General features: G+C 39.6%; 2 pseudogenes; both read right to left on the bottom strand.

Annotated features, from left to right (window-relative positions):
• Positions 1–513: 513 nt before the first annotated feature.
• On the bottom strand, positions 514–1,717 carry LOC148026045 (purple acid phosphatase 18 pseudogene; annotated as a pseudogene).
• A 5,572-nt stretch (positions 1,718–7,289) lies between these two features.
• LOC148026046 (purple acid phosphatase 18 pseudogene) lies at positions 7,290–8,493 on the bottom strand (annotated as a pseudogene).
• Positions 8,494–18,374: the final 9,881 nt, after the last annotated feature.

Genomic DNA, 18,374 nt, shown 5'->3' on the forward strand with positions numbered 1-18,374 from the left:
CCTTGTGTGAGCGCTTCACAAAGCATGTATTTTATGTATATTTCCAATCTGCATGCTCAATAATAGCCCAATTTACAAAAATATGACAAGCTTTTAGCTTTTGAGTTTGCTTTCTAAAAAAATAGGAAAATAAAGCTAATGGACGGTGCCCATAGAGTCTGGCACGGCCAATCTCAATGTCCAAATAGAAATAACATATCCGGTGTCAAAGAGATCGTGTGAGAGCTGCAGAACACGGGGTTCAAGGCACATCAATGGAAGAGGCTAACAAGAAGAACTCAAATTATTGATGTCAAAGTTCACTATTTTGCTTGTCAAATGAGTTACAAGAAATTCATGTTCAGGATAATCCGAAGTATCTCATAAACTGTTTACATTCAGGTGTATGATGACAGTTGCAGTAGGAAGGGAAACACTCTTCACATCAGCATGTTCATTTCGTAACTTGGCAGTTACTAGTTCAGCAGAGAATTTCAGAAACTCCAAAAGAACATCTCTATAATGAGGTCAAGTCTATCGTGCATGAGTAGAATTTACCACTTTCTAAATGCCATGACCAAAACTTGCTTCACGGTATTCAGACCAACTTGGCTTTGGATCCAGAAACCTGTTAGCCAATCCCTCTCGATTCCCTCCATCACCTATGGTTATGTGGATGATGCCACAAGGATCAGAGTGATGCTGAAAAACTTGAGTCATGGGTTCTTAAGCATGAACATGGCTGCAAAGATCATATCAACTTTTGCTTCTTTAAGGATGAACTCCATGGATTTCATCATTTTGTCACCATCACCCTGATGTTTGAAATTGCTGTTGTACCATGGTGCATGAATGACAGCAAGGAGCCAAGGGGTTCTGACTCTATCCACTTTGGCCAAATCAGCCTGCAGCCACTTATACTGAATAGAGTCCCTACTGAAGTCAGTGTATGATCCTAGCATCAAAGCATGGACACCAGAAACCTCAAAAGAACAATAAAGGTTGGAGTCTGATCCACTCTCTTTGTAGGGCCTTTTTCATCTTGTATTATAAGATCTGAATGGTTCAATAACCAGCAGAATTTCCTCCATTTCATGATTCCCTTCAGTGATCATCCATGGCCGTGAACTAGCCAAGGGCTCAACAAGTTTTCCAAACGAGTCCGAGCGGCTTGAATATAGTCAGCATAGGAAAGACCTCCTCGGAGTATAAAAACATCATAATCTGAGCTCGCAACTTGATTCAAGGTTGAGGAAGTCCAATCTGTCTGCTCCGAAAGATCTCCTGGAGAACTAAAGCCCAATTGTAAAGGGCATCATAATCTTGAGGATTCCTCTGTACTGTGTTAGCACACCTTTTTGCAGCAAACGCTTGAATTCACTGCCGAGAGTATACTTCATCTCCAAATGCAAATGGTAGTGGAGGTGGAGGAGGAAGGATCAACAAGATTAGTCTAGCTGTGGTTCGCTTCAAAGATAGTCTCTGCAACGGTGTTTCTGTCTTCTTCAAGACATCAAATCCAACTCTTTCTGCCTCAATCTTACGAAGATCAAGCTGAATCTCATGGAATTGAGCTGCAAGCTGTCGTTCGTCAAGTGTCAAAGTGGTGGATACATAAGCTCTGATGCTGGCAATTTCATCCAGCCAATAATCACTTCTTTGGGATTCACCCGCTGATGCAACTCAAACATACACCGATGATACTCTATATCCATAGCTACCTGTTCAGACGATTCATTGTGAGGCACTGCATATGAATTGCGGATAACAACGGTGCCATCAAAAGATATCGAGCCTAGCAGAGTGCCAACGACACGATCGGTCTGGTCATTGCGCCTGATGTACGAGTCACAGATGTTGAAAAGGACAGTGGGATCGAGTTTGGCCACCGCCCCGGTTGAGCCAAAGACGAGCTGCTGGATTGAACTTCCTGTCGACACGCCTTGTGCCCCCAAATTCCGTGCCCATTAAGCTTCCCCCTTGACGATTTCAGCTCTCCCCCCCTTTCCAATCCAGGCGCAGCCCGCCATTTTTGCCCTTTTCAAAAATATCCCCCTCCCAGAATAGGCTAGCTTTTTTTTCTTTAGAACTTCTTGCCTTTTGGTTCACTAGAGAACATGTGCTTCACACGTCTTTAGGTGTTAGTAAAGATTAGGGTGATGACAATACATATCATCCCATTATTCCACATATCTCAGTCCAGAGAATTCTCATAGCTTAGACTTGCTTGGGGCTGTGCAGAGGGCAGTACCAGGAACACAGCCTCCTAGAACAATAATAGAGATGCATCACCTTGATAATTCACCAATACAACCCAGCCCTCTCTTACAGTGTCAATGAGCTTGCATACACCATGACCTTTGCCTCAGCTCTTGCCTATGTCATACACAATAAAAAAATAGCCCTGTTTACAAGAGCAGTAGATTTAGGAGTCCATTCCTAATGATTTCTTGGATCCAAAGTGCAGGAAATATATACATTGGCTGCAGATTACTAAAATGCATCACACAAACAATAAATCACACGCAGAAATTAACACATATGCACAACAAAAATGGAGGTGTTCACGGCTCAGATGCGCAGCAACACGACATCCACCCCCTCTAAACCTGCGCATCCTCCGGATGTGCCAACTATCCAGGATCATTCAAGTCCACAAACAGGTCAAATCCATCTTCTGATTCTAGTAAACCTGTTTCTCCATCATCATCCCAATGAAATTTCTGCCCCTTTCGAAACAGCTGATAGAGAACATCTGCAATATGAGCAAAATGTGGAATCCAAATCATGTAAAATACACAAGCTCCCACAAATCTCCGCACCTCTGAAGTAGTCGAGCAATACTATGCAATCCTGTTTATGGCATCCACCTTTGCAGGAGAAGGCTTTCTGCCATAGTATCCAACCATATGCCCAACTATGATGACTTCATTAACAGCAAAGACAGATTTCAGCCCTGAAAGTGTCAAATTTACCTCCTCTAATCGTGTCAATATTTGCTCACAAGCAATCAAGTGGTCAGCCACAAACTGTCTACATCCACGCAAATCAAGACTTTCATTCTTTTCTTGTTCTGCACAACCCTTAATAGGCACATCATCTAGAAAAGGCATGGTAAACTGCGGAATATAGTCTCGAAGAACTCTATGCATAGCATTCATAATATGAGCAACTGAGTTTGTAGCACCTTGTGGCAAGGTACACATCCTCACAAGACCAATAGGTGTCCGCATAGTAGTAATTTCCCTGCTTTCCAAGGCAAGCTGAAATTGATCATAACCTGAATACAAGTCACCTAGTGAATAGATGGCTCGTCTTGCAAAAGCCTCAGCAAATTCATCCACAACTGGACCTGTACCCACATTCCTGATTGTCACTTTGTTCACAGGCTGCATATCCTGAATAAATCTCAAAGTACCATTCTTCTTTGGTACAGTAAACCACCTGTTAGAATAGGGTGCAAAAGAGGGTTCCAAAATCCCCATTTTAATCTTCTCATTCAGCAACTCTATCAGCTTTGGCAAGTGTGCTTTAGGCACAGGTATAGGACGTATATTCCATGGTACATGAGGAACAGTGAAGATGACCATAGGTGCAACCAATTCGGGACTAATGCAGCCAATTTCATGTGGAAAGAAAGCAAATGCCTTACCATGACGTCCAAGCATCTCTCTAAAACATTCTTTTTCCACTGGAAGCAAAAAATCATCATTTCCAATCTTCAATTCTGCAAGAGTTTCAACTGTAAACTTATGTCCAATATTCGCAGGATCCCTCAACATAGGCTGCTTCATAGCTTTTTCAATCTGCTCATCACTATCAGAAGGAAGCGGACCTGCAACCGGCTTAACCTTCTTATCAACTGTTTTATATTTTGTGTCAACCTTGGCATCATTCAAGCACTCTTTTCTTTGCTGCAATTTCTGCAAATTTTCAGCATCTTTCAACTCTGTTGGCTGAAAATTTTCAGCCTTTAGCTCTATGGACTGCATGGATGCAGTCTGAAACTCTGTATGCAGAAATTTTTCTGCATTCAACTCTGTTGGTTGAATGAATTCAGCCCTCGGCTCAATGGACTGCATAGATGCATCCTGAAACTCTGTATGCAGAAATTTTTCTGCATTCAACTCTGTTGGCTGAATGAATTCAGCCCTCTGCAATTCTATTAGCTGATCAAGATCAGCCATAAATTCAGTTTGCTGAGTTTTCTCAGCCTTTAACTCTGTTTGCAGCATAAAACCAGAAATTTCCTGAAACATATCCAAGGTTTGCACAGGTATGATCTTTGAACCCTTGCATACATCAGTTTTCAGCATTGCTCTCATCTCAAACAATGTATCTGCATAAGACATCCCTTCATACAATCCATCCACATGCTCTTCTGCTTGCAAGATACCTGCATTCTTCAACTCTTTCTCCTTACGACCAATGTACTACCTGGCAGCTCTAGGCAAATCTGAAATTTTCTGATAACTTACTGAACTATCTGAAGTAAACCCAACAAAGTTATTGGAGAAAGACTGGCTGCCAGGAGGCAAGATCTCCTCTTTTCTCCGCTCCGTACCACTGGCGTCTCGCAAGACAGCGGTACCTAATGAAAATCCAACTCCTTCGCAGGTAGTGGTGCCTCACGCAAGGAGTCCCTGTTCCTCGAATGATTTACCCCAACAGTCATAAACTGAACAGCTCGCATACCATCTTTACTGCGTATCCGCGCATAAGCTGATCCGTCATCCATCACTTTTGTTTCCATTCTTGCTTCTGTAATGAAAGGCTGTCCAAGAATAATCAGATAAGAGCATGAATCCTGAACAAAGCAATGATAATCCTCTTCAACATTACCAATAGAAATTCTGATACTCGGACAAGCAGCATACATATCACCAGAAGTATTGTTGGCGGCTCTCATACGCCAGCCATGCTCTGCATCCATAGGCCACTTGCCACTTTCATAAACACCTCGAGCAATAAGATTAATTTCAGAACCATGATCAACTAAAGCAATCAAGGGAATTTGTTTCTCTCCAATCCTTACCACTGTCTCAGTGGTTGCTCTAGCCCAATGACTTCATGAAAAATGACTGCGAGGAATGAGAATAGGGGTCTCATCATCTTCATACTGCATAGGCTGCACTATTTTCTCCGATTGCGGATTAACAGAAGCATTCTCAACCATCACTGCATCATCATGCTTTTCTCCAAGAGCTCCATGCCAAAATCCCTGTAAAGCAGGTCCTTCCATCGCATGTCGTTTCCTCCGCAAAAGATCGTGCATCTGATCCTGTATTTCTCTTCTAGCAATCCCAAGAGCCTCTCCAACAGTAAAAGTGACTTCACTATTCAAAATTCTTTCATGAAAAATCTTACTCATATCCGTTTGCATATCAAGGTCCGACAAGAGCTTGAATCCTGGCTCTTTTCTTGGTTGCCTCTTTTCTTTCTGCTTGTCTCCCATTGGTTGATCAGAACCTGTTTGAGCTGGAGAATTTGACATAGTTGGAGCTGTAACAGGTGGTGAAACAAAGTCACCCCCTCTAGTCTTTTTGGAGGAGCTAGGACCCTCCTCATCTCTTCTTCTCTTTTCCTCAACCATGGCATCTAAACCCTGCGTTTTAGCAATATAAGCAAAAATAGAATACCTGTCAACAGGAGAATCCCATCCTGTTTCTCCTCGGATGCTAGAGCCCACACAAGTCATAGTAGAAGTTTGAACTTTCCCTCTTCTCGCTATCTCCAAGGCAGAAGACCATAAAGCAGAGTCTCCATCAGATTTATGCTCAAGCTGGACTCCAAAAGCTGAAGCATCTCCTCTAACACTCACATAAGCTGATCGCGCAGCCATATCATCAACAAGCTTCTTCATACCTCCCTTACCAAAGTTCATGTCAAGAGGAGCACCAGTCTCTGTAAGCCATATCTTCCCATCTTGTCCCCAGAACACTACATTCTTCTTACGTGCATCCTGAAAAGCATCACAATCTCTGTAGTGTTGGTGCTCTGTACTATCACACCAAATACATCGTCGCCCTTTTCTTTGACCAGCTGGAAAAGCAGTCACTGGAGCAGGTGCTACAGCAGGTACTGACATAAGTTGCTCCTTTAACTTACCAACTTCAGCTTTGACTGCTTCAATCGTCAAATCCGCCAAGCCTTTAATAACATCATTTACAGATAAGGGCACTGGAGCAGCAGGAACTGGTGGATTCATAACAGGAGGAGTAGGCTTAGGCAACGAAGTTGCAGCAGGGGTAGAAGAAGAAGTCTCCAAGGATTTTTCAGGAACTGTTCCTGTATTTCGATGCAATCTGACTCTCCTGCGCTGCTTCTTGACAAGAGCATTCACAGCATCAATGACATGTCTCCACTCAGTCTTTAAACCTGAATCAGTAGCTTGATCTTCCAAAAGATCATCCAACTTTTCCTGTAAATCAGCATCTGCAGCTTGCAAAAATAACTCCACTTTCTGCATCTCCAAAGCTTGCTGTTCAGTCCCATCCAACTGATCATAACGGCTTTCAAATTCTTGTAGAAGAGCGGTAACAGAAAGTCCCTTATTAGGCATAGAAACCCATGCTAAAAAATTCCTGCGATTCATAAGACCTGTATCCTCCAGGAAATATTCATCTTTTAATGCCTTTTTAAATTCAGCCCAACCTGCATGTGCCTCTTGAATTTCTGCAATTCGACCTTCAAGAGCGCGCACCACGATCCGCAAGAAGTAGCGGCTCCAAACATCTTGAGAAACCCCAAAAAACTTCATCTTTTCTTCATACAAATGCAGGTAAGTTGACACTTGCTGGCCATTAAACTGCTTCATCTCATGTTGGACAGCTTTCAAGGCATCCATAGCATCACTGTCACGTTTTGCATGAGCTTGTTGTTGCATATACATGGTAAATGACTGAAACAGGTTCTTCATGACATTATCATCTGTCATCTCTTCTTGCGAGTCTCCCATCTTGCTGATGACGCAGCACTTTCACGTCGGGTTCACCACAAATGTCAAAGAGATCGTGTGAGAGCTGCAGAACACAGGGTTCAAGGCACAGCAATGGAAGAGGCTAACAAGAAGAACTCAAATTATTGATGTCAAAGTTCACTATTTTGCTTGTCAAATGAGTTACAAGAAATTCATGTTCAGGATAATTCGAAGTATCTCATAAACTGTTTACATTCAGGTGTATGATGACAGTTGCAGTAGGAAGGGAAACACTCTTCACATCAGCATGTTCATTTCGTAACTTGGCAGTTACTAGTTCAGCAGAGAATTTCAGAAACTCCAAAAGAACATCTCTATAATGAGGTCAAGTCTATCGTGCATGAGTAGAATTTACCACTTTCTAAATGCCATGACCAAAACCTGCTTCACGATATTCAGACCAGCTTGGCTTTGGATCCAGAAACCTGTTAGCCAATCCCTCTCGATTCCCTCCATCACCTATGGTTATGTGGATGATGCCACAAGGATCAGAGTGATGCTGAAAAACTTGAGTCATGGGTTCTTAAGCATGAACATGGCTGCAAAGATCATATCAACTTTTGCTTCTTTAAGGATGAACTCCATGGATTTCATCATTTTGTCACCATCACCCTGATGTTTGAAATTGATGTTGTACCATGGTGCATGAATGACAGCAAGGAGCCAAGGGGTTCTGACTCTATCCACTTTGGCCAAATCAGCCTGCAGCCACTTATACTGAATAGAGTCCCTACTGAAGTCAGTGTATGATCCTAGCATCAAAGCATGGACACCAAAAACCTCAAAAGAACAATAAAGGTTGGAGTCTGATCCACTCTCTTTGTAGGGCCTTTTTCATCTTGTATTATAAGATCTGAATGGTTCAATAACCAGCAGAATTTCCTCCATTTCATGATTCCCTTCAGTGATCATCCATGGCCGTGAACTAGCCAAGGGCTCAACAAGTTTTCCAAACGAGTCCGAGCGGCTTGAATATAGTCAGCATAGGAAAGACCTCCTCGGAGTATAAAAACATCATAATCTGAGCTCGCAACTTGATTCAAGGTTGAGGAAGTCCAATCTGTCTGCTCCGAAAGATCTCCTGGAGAACTAAAGCCCAATTGTAAAGGGCATCATAATCTTGAGGATTCCTCTGTACTGTGTTAGCACACCTTTTTGCAGCAAACGCTTGAATTCACTGCCGAGAGTATACTTCATCTCCAAATGCAAATGGTAGTGGAGGTGGAGGAGGAAGGATCAACAAGATTAGTCTAGCTGTGGTTCGCTTCAAAGATAGTCTCTGCAACGGTGTTTCTGTCTTCTTCAAGACATCAAATCCAACTCTTTCTGCCTCAATCTTACGAAGATCAAGCTGAATCTCATGGAATTGAGCTGCAAGCTGTCGTTCGTCAAGTGTCAAAGTGGTGGATACATAAGCTCTGATGCTGGCAATTTCATCCAGCCAATAATCACTTCTTTGGGATTCACCCGCTGATGCAACTCAAACATACACCGATGATACTCTATATCCATAGCTACCTGTTCAGACGATTCATTGTGAGGCACTGCATATGAATTGCGGATAACAACGGTGCCATCAAAAGATATCGAGCCTAGCAGAGTGCCAACGACACGATCGGTCTGGTCATTGCGCCTGATGTACGAGTCACAGATGTTGAAAAGGACAGTGGGATCGAGTTTGGCCACCGCCCCGGTTGAGCCAAAGACGAGCTGCTGGATTGAACTTCCTGTCGACACGCCTTGTGCCCCCAAATTCCGTGCCCATTAAGCTTCCCCCTTGACGATTTCAGCTCTCCCCCCCTTTCCAATCCAGGCGCAGCCCGCCATTTTTGCCCTTTTCAAAAATATCCCCCTCCCAGAATAGGCTAGCTTTTTTTTCTTTAGAACTTCTTGCCTTTTGGTTCACTAGAGAACATGTGCTTCACACGTCTTTAGGTGTTAGTAAAGATTAGGGTGATGACAATACATATCATCCCATTATTCCACATATCTCAGTCCAGAGAATTCTCATAGCTTAGACTTGCTTGGGGCTGTGCAGAGGGCAGTACCAGGAACACAGCCTCCTAGAACAATAATAGAGATGCATCACCTTGATAATTCACCAATACAACCCAGCCCTCTCTTACAGTGTCAATGAGCTTGCATACACCATGACCTTTGCCTCAGCTCTTGCCTATGTCGTACACAATAAAAAAATAGCCCTGTTTACAAGAGCAGTAGATTTAGGAGTCCATTCCTAATGATTTCTTGGATCCAAAGTGCAGGAAATATATACATTGGCTGCGGATTACTAAAATGCATCACACAAACAATAAATCACACGCAGAAATTAACACATATGCACAACAAAAATGGAGGTGTTCACGGCTCAGATGCGCAGCAACACGACATCGGGCGCATAAGCGCATACAAAATAATAATCAATAATCAATGTCTCAATAGACATAACAAAATATAGGCGTGGCGCCTATCAAAATATAGTCCAAAGGTCGAATACTCGCTAGACTCCAATGCTTTCCTCCGCCACTGCTGCTATCTCTACACATCAACTGAAGCATTCACAATCGTTAGTAAAATAATACAATTAAACCGACAAAAGTGAATACCTAGGAGTCTTCAGCTACATAAATAAATCAACTGGTTAGAAATAAATCCTAACCTTAATTTATTACGAGTGCGCACTCTAAACTCATAAACGTTTATTAATTTAATATGCATTTTGCGGAATCACCCGCTATGGAATCACCCATGTACACACTAAATTAATGAAACGCCCAAGAAGGACATGCGTCCCCATCAACTTCTTGCACAAAGAATCCTCTTTGTGTATGAGCCCCGGTCATCTAAGTTTACGGAATCCACCGTAAAACCTCACGGAATCCACCGTGGCACGGAATCCACCATGGAATATGCCTCCTGGCATCACTTTATCCTTGAGTATCTAGGATAAGTGTGATGCCCTGGAAAAATGCATACAAAGTATTTGAGGAACTTGAAGCCTAGGATTTAGTTTCTTGGACTACACTAAATGTTTGGTATGGTAAGGACCTACTTTAAAGAGTAGTTTGTAGGTTGAGGCTAATGGAAATCATTATATTGTGCTAGGAAATGAATTTGTGAGCAATACATTATATGTGGTAGCTACAAAAGTGTAAAGTGTGTGACAACAATCCATCAAAGGGTGTCTCTTTGATGCCAGGAGGCATATTTCACGGTGGATTCCGTGAGGTTTTACGGTGGATTCCGTAAGATTTTATTACCAGGGCTCATACACAAAGTGGATTCTTTGTGTGAGAAGTCGATGGGGATGCCTATCCTTTTCGGGTGTTTTGTTAATTTAGTGTGTACATGGGTGATTCCATAGCGGGTGATTCCGCAAAATACATATTTAATTAATAAACGTTTATGAGTTTAGAGTGCGCACTCATGATAAATTAAGGTTAGGATTGATTTCTAACCAATTTATTTATGTAGTTGAAGACTGCTAGGTATTCACTTTTGTCGGTTTAATTGTATTATTTTACTAACGATTGTGAATGCTTCAGTTGATATGTAGAGATAGCAGCGGTGGTAGTGGAAAGTATTGGAGGATAGCGTGTATTCAAATTATCGTCAAAATTTTGATGGGCGCGCGTCTTAGGCATGGCGCCTATATTTTGTCGTGCTTATTTATCAAAGCGCTTGATATTTATTTGTTATTTTTGTATGCGCATGGGCGCAGGATTTAGATATTTGTATTTGGACATTGTATTTGGGTACGCCTGACTTCTTGGGTGCCCATTAGCTTTAATTTTCTATTTGGCACAAAAGCAAACTCAAAAGCTAAAGCATGCTATTTTGTAATTTGGGCTATTATTTGAGCTTGAAGATGATTAATATATGAAATACATGCTTTGTGGAGCGCTCACACAAGGCATGGGAGGAGATTGCACCCAATTGGTCTCTTGTTCATGTCATGCAAGCTTTCTACATTGATTTGTGTGCAAAAAGTAGAGTTCTTTTGTTCTTGGGGACCTTCTAATGCTCACTACGCGTGCTTATGGCATGCGATCTGCGCACTAGTGGTATTAGAGCGAAGTTGAGATCGAGAGCTTTCAATCACTTACCATCTTGCGCGAAGGCGTAGCTCCTGGAACGATCAAGCTCTACAGTCAGTTTCGTCGCGAACGGTCGATACCGGTGTGTTCTGGCAGTCAAGAACCCCCTTCTGCACTCTCTGATCGCGAAGGACTAGCCTGTGGAGGCGGAGGACCACTTGGACATCTTCTTCTTCAAGTCGTATGTCGACAGATAAGAAAACTCCTCTTTCATAGCTAAAAAGCTTAAAAGCTTTAACTCAAAGGTTTAAAAAGCTTAATAGTAAGATTTAAGAAAGCTTAACCCCACGAAAATTCACGTCTGCGGCGTCAGTATCTTTTCACTGCCATCAAATCCGTCGAGAACGTCCTTCTGCACGAAAATCAGCTTTGTTATTTAAGCTCCTAAGCTACTAAGTTACTCCAAGTCTTCCAAGTTATACAAATTTTGCAAGTCACAGAAGTCAATAAAGACTTATTCCAACCATTATCAAAGGGGCATTTCACACGCAAAAGCCTACGAACTAGTTTATTGCTCTCTGATAGACTCTGTTCACACCTGCAGACTTGCTGAACCAGTTTCAGCAAACGTAGAAGGTCATACGCAGTTCATAGGCAGTCTCTACGAAGACAATGAATACCGCAATCGCAAAAGAGAAAGACTACAAAATCCAAACAAAAAAATTTACAAGCCTTGTATACCCGCCTTTGAGCTACGCTCATCCCGCTAACAAGATTTCGAGAGTGTGAGGCCTTTTGGATTTTACAGGATGACGGAACAACACATGGGCGATCTTATGGTTGAAGGTGATTTACCCGAACCAATGATGGAACAAAAGTTGGATTTGATTATGATGCAGCTTGATGAAGAACGAAGAGCCGACAAGCTTTGCAAGCCTAATTGGCCAATTTGCAATGAACTACCACTGACAAAGATGGACCGCAACCTGAAGATCTTATACAACGTACCATCGATGCGACGCTTGAAGCTCAATCCATCCGCAAAGAAAAAAAGATAAGTAAAAGAAACTTCAAATTTCGTACTTTCAATGGATCTTGAGATGGAAAGACTGTACTTGCATTTATCAGTCAGTTTGATGATTACTTCCACGAAGAGACATATGTTGAGAAAGACAAAATTAAATGTGTCACTAACCATTTAGTTGATGGAGCATCTTTATGGTGGATTGTGGTCCGCAAGAGCATTGATTGTCCCACTACCTGGGAGAGTTTCCAAAAGAAGTTTTTGCAGAATTTCCTTCCTCCTCAGTTCCATGAAAAAGCTATTATGCAATGGGATCTTCTACAGCAAAGAGATCGTGAACCTATTTCCCAATACACTGAACGTTTTTGGAATGCCCTACTGCAACTACACATGCTCGAAGATGTACCTGAAGCTATTCACAAACGCAAGTTTATGTCTGGCCTACTTGGACATTACTATGCAAAAGTCAATATGTTCAAGTCAACAACCCTTGAAGATGCAATTTCCTTGGCTCATGACACTGAAGACAAGATTCGCGGAACAGACAAGCGACCACAATAATTTCGAACTAATGGTAACTATGGTTCCAAACAATTCAATTCAAATTTTCGAAGATTTAATCAAAGTCATTTTTTTCCATCTTCATTCCGTAAGTTTTGGACACGACCACCTGCTTTGCCATCAAATACTAATCCAAATCCTAAGCCATCCTCACAGCCAAATTCCAACATTTCTAAACTTCCTGCCATTACCAACAATGTATCTAAATCCAAACCTATAGTTTGTTACAAATGCCATCAACCTGGACATCTAGCAGCCAATTGTCAATCGAAAAAGCCACATGTCCATATCAATTATCTTGGCGCAATGGAAGAAGAAGAACGTGAGGAAATGCCTAACTTTACAGAAGATGATGACGACATTGGTACTACTTCGGATACTTTGTCAGGTATGGCAACTCCATATTCTTTGTTAACAATGAAATGTTTTGTGCATGGTAAAGAAAAGATTATTTTATATGATGATGGTAGCACACATGACTTTATTTATGCAAAGTTAGTTAAATAATTGAATTTACAAACTGTTTCTACACATTATCGCATTAAAGTTGCATTCCTAGGCACAAGATATAATGGAACACAAGAGGTGCATAATTTAGAAATTAAAATTGGTGAATATATTGAACGAAGAAATTTCCTAGTTGTACCTTTGCAGTTTAGTTACATTATCTTAGGAATGCCTTGGCGTCATTAGTATAATCCTGATATAGATTATTCTACGCATTCAAATAAAATTTATTTTCAAGGAAAACAAATCACATTGCATGGTATGCATGCCTCCAATAATTTTCCACAGCTTACTCATACTCAGGCTAAACATGCATTACGTAAAAGTAGCAAATCTTATTTAATATGGGTAAATGAACTTCAAGCTAAAGAAAAACAAATGCATCCTAGGCATACACAATTTCTTGCTCAATTTCAAGATTGTTTTGCTGATGATTTACCACCTGGACTACCACCTTCACGACCTGAAGATCACAAAATAGATTTAATTCTTGGAACACAACCACCATATAAAGCACCATATAGGCATAACTAAATTGAACAGAAAGAAATTCAAAATCAAATAAAAGAATTGCTTAACAAAGGATTAATTAGACCTAGTAGTTCTCCATTTGGCGCACCTGTTTTATTAGTAAAGAAGAAGAATAATACTTATCGCATGTGCATTGATTATCGTGCCCTAAATAAAATTATTGCTAAGAATAGATATCCAATTCCTAGGGTAGATGTTCTTATGGATAAACTACAAGGATCTGCCATATTTAGTAAGATAGATCTTAAATTTGGTTATCATCAAGTAGGATTGGATAAATCTGATATATTCAAAACTACATTTAGAACACAATTTGGACACTTTGAATTTCTAGTGATGCCTTTCGGTCTAACTAATGCACTAGCCACATTTAGTTGCATGATGAATCACATATGTATGAAATATTAGCATTGTGTTATAGTATTCTTTGATGATATATTGGTATTCAGTAAAAATGAGAGTGAGCCTTATGAACATCTGTCTTTAGTTTTCAAGTTGTTAAAAGATAATCAATTGTATGCTAATCCAGAAAAGAGTGAATTCTTCCAAACAGAAATTGAATATCTAGGACATATTGTTTCATCAGAAGGTATTAAAGTCGACCCTAAAAAGATAGAAGCAATTTTAAACAGGTCCATACCCAAAAATGTGCATGAGTTACATTCTTTTCCAGGTCTTACTAGTTTTTTCAAAAAGTTTGTACGATATTTCTCATTACTTACATTACCTTTGACTAAACTTTTAAAGAAAGGTATTGTTTATAATTGGACTGACAATCAACATAAATCTTTTGATTTATTGAAACATGTTTTAACCCATGCTCCTGTATTACAACTACCCGATTTCAATAGACCATTCTTTTTAGTAGTTACTGATGCTAGTGGATTTGGAATAGGAGCCATCCCTATGCAAGATAATCATACCATAGCCTACTCTAACTGTAAACTGAAACCATCTGAACTTAAATATTCTACATATGATAAGGAATTGCTAGCTTTAGTACAAGCCTTACGACAATGGAAACATTACTTAATGGGTTCTGAATTTATGATCAAAACTGACCAACAAAGCATTAGACATCTCCTTTGTCAACCCCAAATATCTGACCGACACATTAAATGGGCAGCTTTCATTCAAAGTTTTCATCCCCTTATACAATATCAACCAGGAAAAGAGAATGTTGTAGCCGATGCTTTGAGTAGAAGACCGATAATTCATAATATTTCTGTGATATCATTTGATTCTCTTATCCCTATGAAATATACTTATCATCAGGATCTTACTTTTCAAGCTGATTGGAATAAATTAGTTACAAATAACTGGATTCCTATTGATTTACTGTCTTACAACAATGGATTCATGTTTTATGAAAAAAAATTATGTGTGACAGTTCCATTTCGATCATTTGTTTTGCATGAGATTAATTGTCCTCCATATCAAGGTCATAGAGGTATTATATCTACTTTGCGTACATTGATTGAATATTTTTATTGGCCACATATGGACACTGATGTATCTAACTTTGTATCTGAATGTTTAGTTTGTCAACGAGTTAAACGACACCATGGTAAACAATATGGTTTACTAATGTCACTATCTATTCCATCACGACCATGGGAACAGATTTCAATGGACTTTATCACTGGTTTACCTAACACTAAAGCTAACCATGATATGATTTGGACTGTTGTAGATAGGTTTAGCAAACAAGGATATTTCATTCCATGCAATAAAACTTTAACTGCATCTCAAGCTGCTCAAATCTTTTTGAAAACTGTGTTTACTAATCATGGTTTACCAAAAGTTATTATTTCTTATCGTGATTCTAGATTCTGTAATAATTTTTGGATTACTTTGTTTGCTAACTTAGGAACAAAGATTGATTTTTCATCTGCATTTCATCCTGAAACAAATGGACAAACAGAAGCTACTAACAGTACTATTTTAGATCTTTTACGTGCTTACACTATTTCAAAACCACATACATGGGATACGTATCTACATTTACTTCAGTTTGCATGTAATAATACACCACACACAGCTACAAAGAAAGAACCATTTGAAGTTATTTATAGATATAGATTGCCTACACCTGTTGCATCATTATCAAACAAAATTCAAACTACTGATGATATTGCTAACATGCATGCCACTATTTTTGATGAAGTTAAAGATATGATTGCCAAAGCCCAGCAATCATATACAAAGCAAGCAAATAAGAAAAGACAGGCTATGAATTTTAAAGTTGATGATTATGTTTGATTACGGATAGAAAAACGTAGATTACAAAGTGTAGATAAACATCCAGTTGTGAAATTAGCACCTAGATTCTATGGACCATTCAAGATCATACACAAAATCAATGACAATGCATTTAAACTAGAACTACCACAACATTGGAAAATCCACAATACATTCCATATCAATTTATTACGACCCTTTAGAGGCCAATTACCTGTACACCCTGTCTATGAAAACCCTCCTTTGCTAGATGAAGAGAATGAAATCCTTGAACCTGAAACTATTATAGATACTGACTTTATGACCACTAGAATTGGCCGTAGATACTCTAGATATTTGGTCAAGTTTAAAAATCATCCTGTTGAAGAGGCCCAATGGATGCACGCTAGAGACTTAAATTCTCTCCCCACTCTGTTAGCTCCACATTGAGCTAATAGCAATTGAGGTCAATTGCTATCCCACCCCAGGGGTATGATGCTAGGAGGCATATTTCACGGTGGATTCCGTGAGGTTTTACGGTGGATTCTGTAAGATTTTATTACCGAGGCTCATACACAAAGTGGATTCTTTGTGCAAGAAGTCCATGGGGATGCCTATCCTTTTCGGGCATTTTGTTAATTTAGTGTGTACATGGGTGATTCCATAGCGGGTGATTCCGCAAAATACATATTTAATTAATAAACGTTTATGAGTTTAGAGTGCGCACTCGTGATAAATTAAGGTTAGGATTGATTTCTAACCAATTTATATATGTAGCTGAAGACTGCTAGGTATTCACTTTTGTCGGTTTAATTGTATTATTTTACTAACGATTGTGAATGCTTCAGTTGATGTGAAGAGATAGCAGTGGTGGCAATGGAAAGCATTGGAGGATAGTGTGTATTCAAATTATTGTCAATATTTTGATGGGCACGTGTCTTAGGCATGGCGCCTATATTTTGTCGTGCTTATTTATCAAAGCGTTTGATATTTATTTATTATTTTTGTATGTGCATGGGCACACGATTTAGATATTTGTATTTGGACATTGTATTTGGATACGCCTGACTTCTTGGGCGCCCATTAGCTTTAATTCTCTATTTGGCACAAAAGCAAACTCAAAAGCTAAAGCGTGCTATTTTGTAATTTGGGCTATTATTTGAGCTTGAAGATGATTAATATATGAAATACATGCTTTGTGGAGCGCTCACACAAGGCATGGGGGGAGATTGCACCCAATTGGTCTCTTGTTCATGTAGTGCAAGCTTTCTACATTGATTTGTGTGCAAAAAGTAGAGTTCTTTTGTTCTTGGGGACCTTCTGACGCTCACTACGCGCGCTTACGGCATCCGATCTGTGCACCACTCTTGGACTACAATAATGGGTGGATATGCTAAGCATAGACACCATTACAAGGATTCAAAATGTTCTAGGTATAGACATAGATATAAGGCTTTGAAATGCTTTGGGTGCATGAGACAAGGGCCTCTCCCTAAATGCAATCAAATTTAGTTGAATTTCGAAAGTTTGTGGGATCATATGATCAACTGAGAAGGGTGGAGCAATACATGACAATGCTCCATAGACAAGGGATATGGGAAATCATGATATTACTTGAGATATTGCATTCTTGAGCATATATTCTAAGTCTCGTCTAGTTTCAAAAGGTAATCAACATATGCTTGTGAGCCTATATATGATAGTGATCACGAAATGGCCTATGGAGCCATGAACAAGATTCCATGCTATGCTAAAGGGTTGTGAAGGAGGGGAAGAAATTGTAGAGTAGATGTAAATGTATGCATGTAGGGAGAGTAGATTGTGAACAAAGATATGCTTTCTATTCTCAATGATCAAGTAATTATGGTTTTGGTGATTTTTTTGGTGAATAGTTAGAATATATTCCTCCATGATTTTGACAATAGAGGAGTTATAAATTTTGGAATAAAATAAAAAAGTGAAAGTTTTTGAGGTTTTTTGATGATAATAATCAAGAAGGGGTAGAAAGGGATGCTTTGGAGTAGAGAATAGTTTTCAAACACTCTTGGAATTTTTGTTCAGGTTCTACAATTTATAGCAAAGATATGTGAGATGCATGATAAGGATTTCTTAAAAAATTTTATGGTGTGAAAGTAAAGGATAATTGCAAATGAATTGTAAGAGCATGTCTAAGATAGACATGTTGAAATTGTAAGCTTGGAAATGGTATAGCAAGTCTTTTGCTAAAATTGCAAATAAAGACATCCATGATAGAGATTGTAAGAGAATTTTAAATAAAGTGTTTAAATTTTTCCTCTAACTATGCTATAGCTTTTATATGAACATTTGATAAAGCCATCTCTAGCAAATTCATGCTATTAAATGTGTGACTAACTCTAAAATTGTTTTGTTTCTTGTGCTTAAATACTATCAAATTTGACATTCTACTCATCTCTTCTAATGTATAGATTCAAAAATGGTTATCTTTTGCAACCTCAAATGTGGAAAATTGTATTTGTACAAATGTCAAGTCAAGCTTAGGAGGATGTGTTTTACA

The sequence above is a fragment of the Lygodium microphyllum genome, chromosome 14, assembly GCF_053477565.2.
Source record: "Lygodium microphyllum isolate KBCC chromosome 14, Lygodium_microphyllum_v1.1.10, whole genome shotgun sequence".
Taxonomy (NCBI): domain Eukaryota; kingdom Viridiplantae; phylum Streptophyta; class Polypodiopsida; order Schizaeales; family Lygodiaceae; genus Lygodium; species Lygodium microphyllum.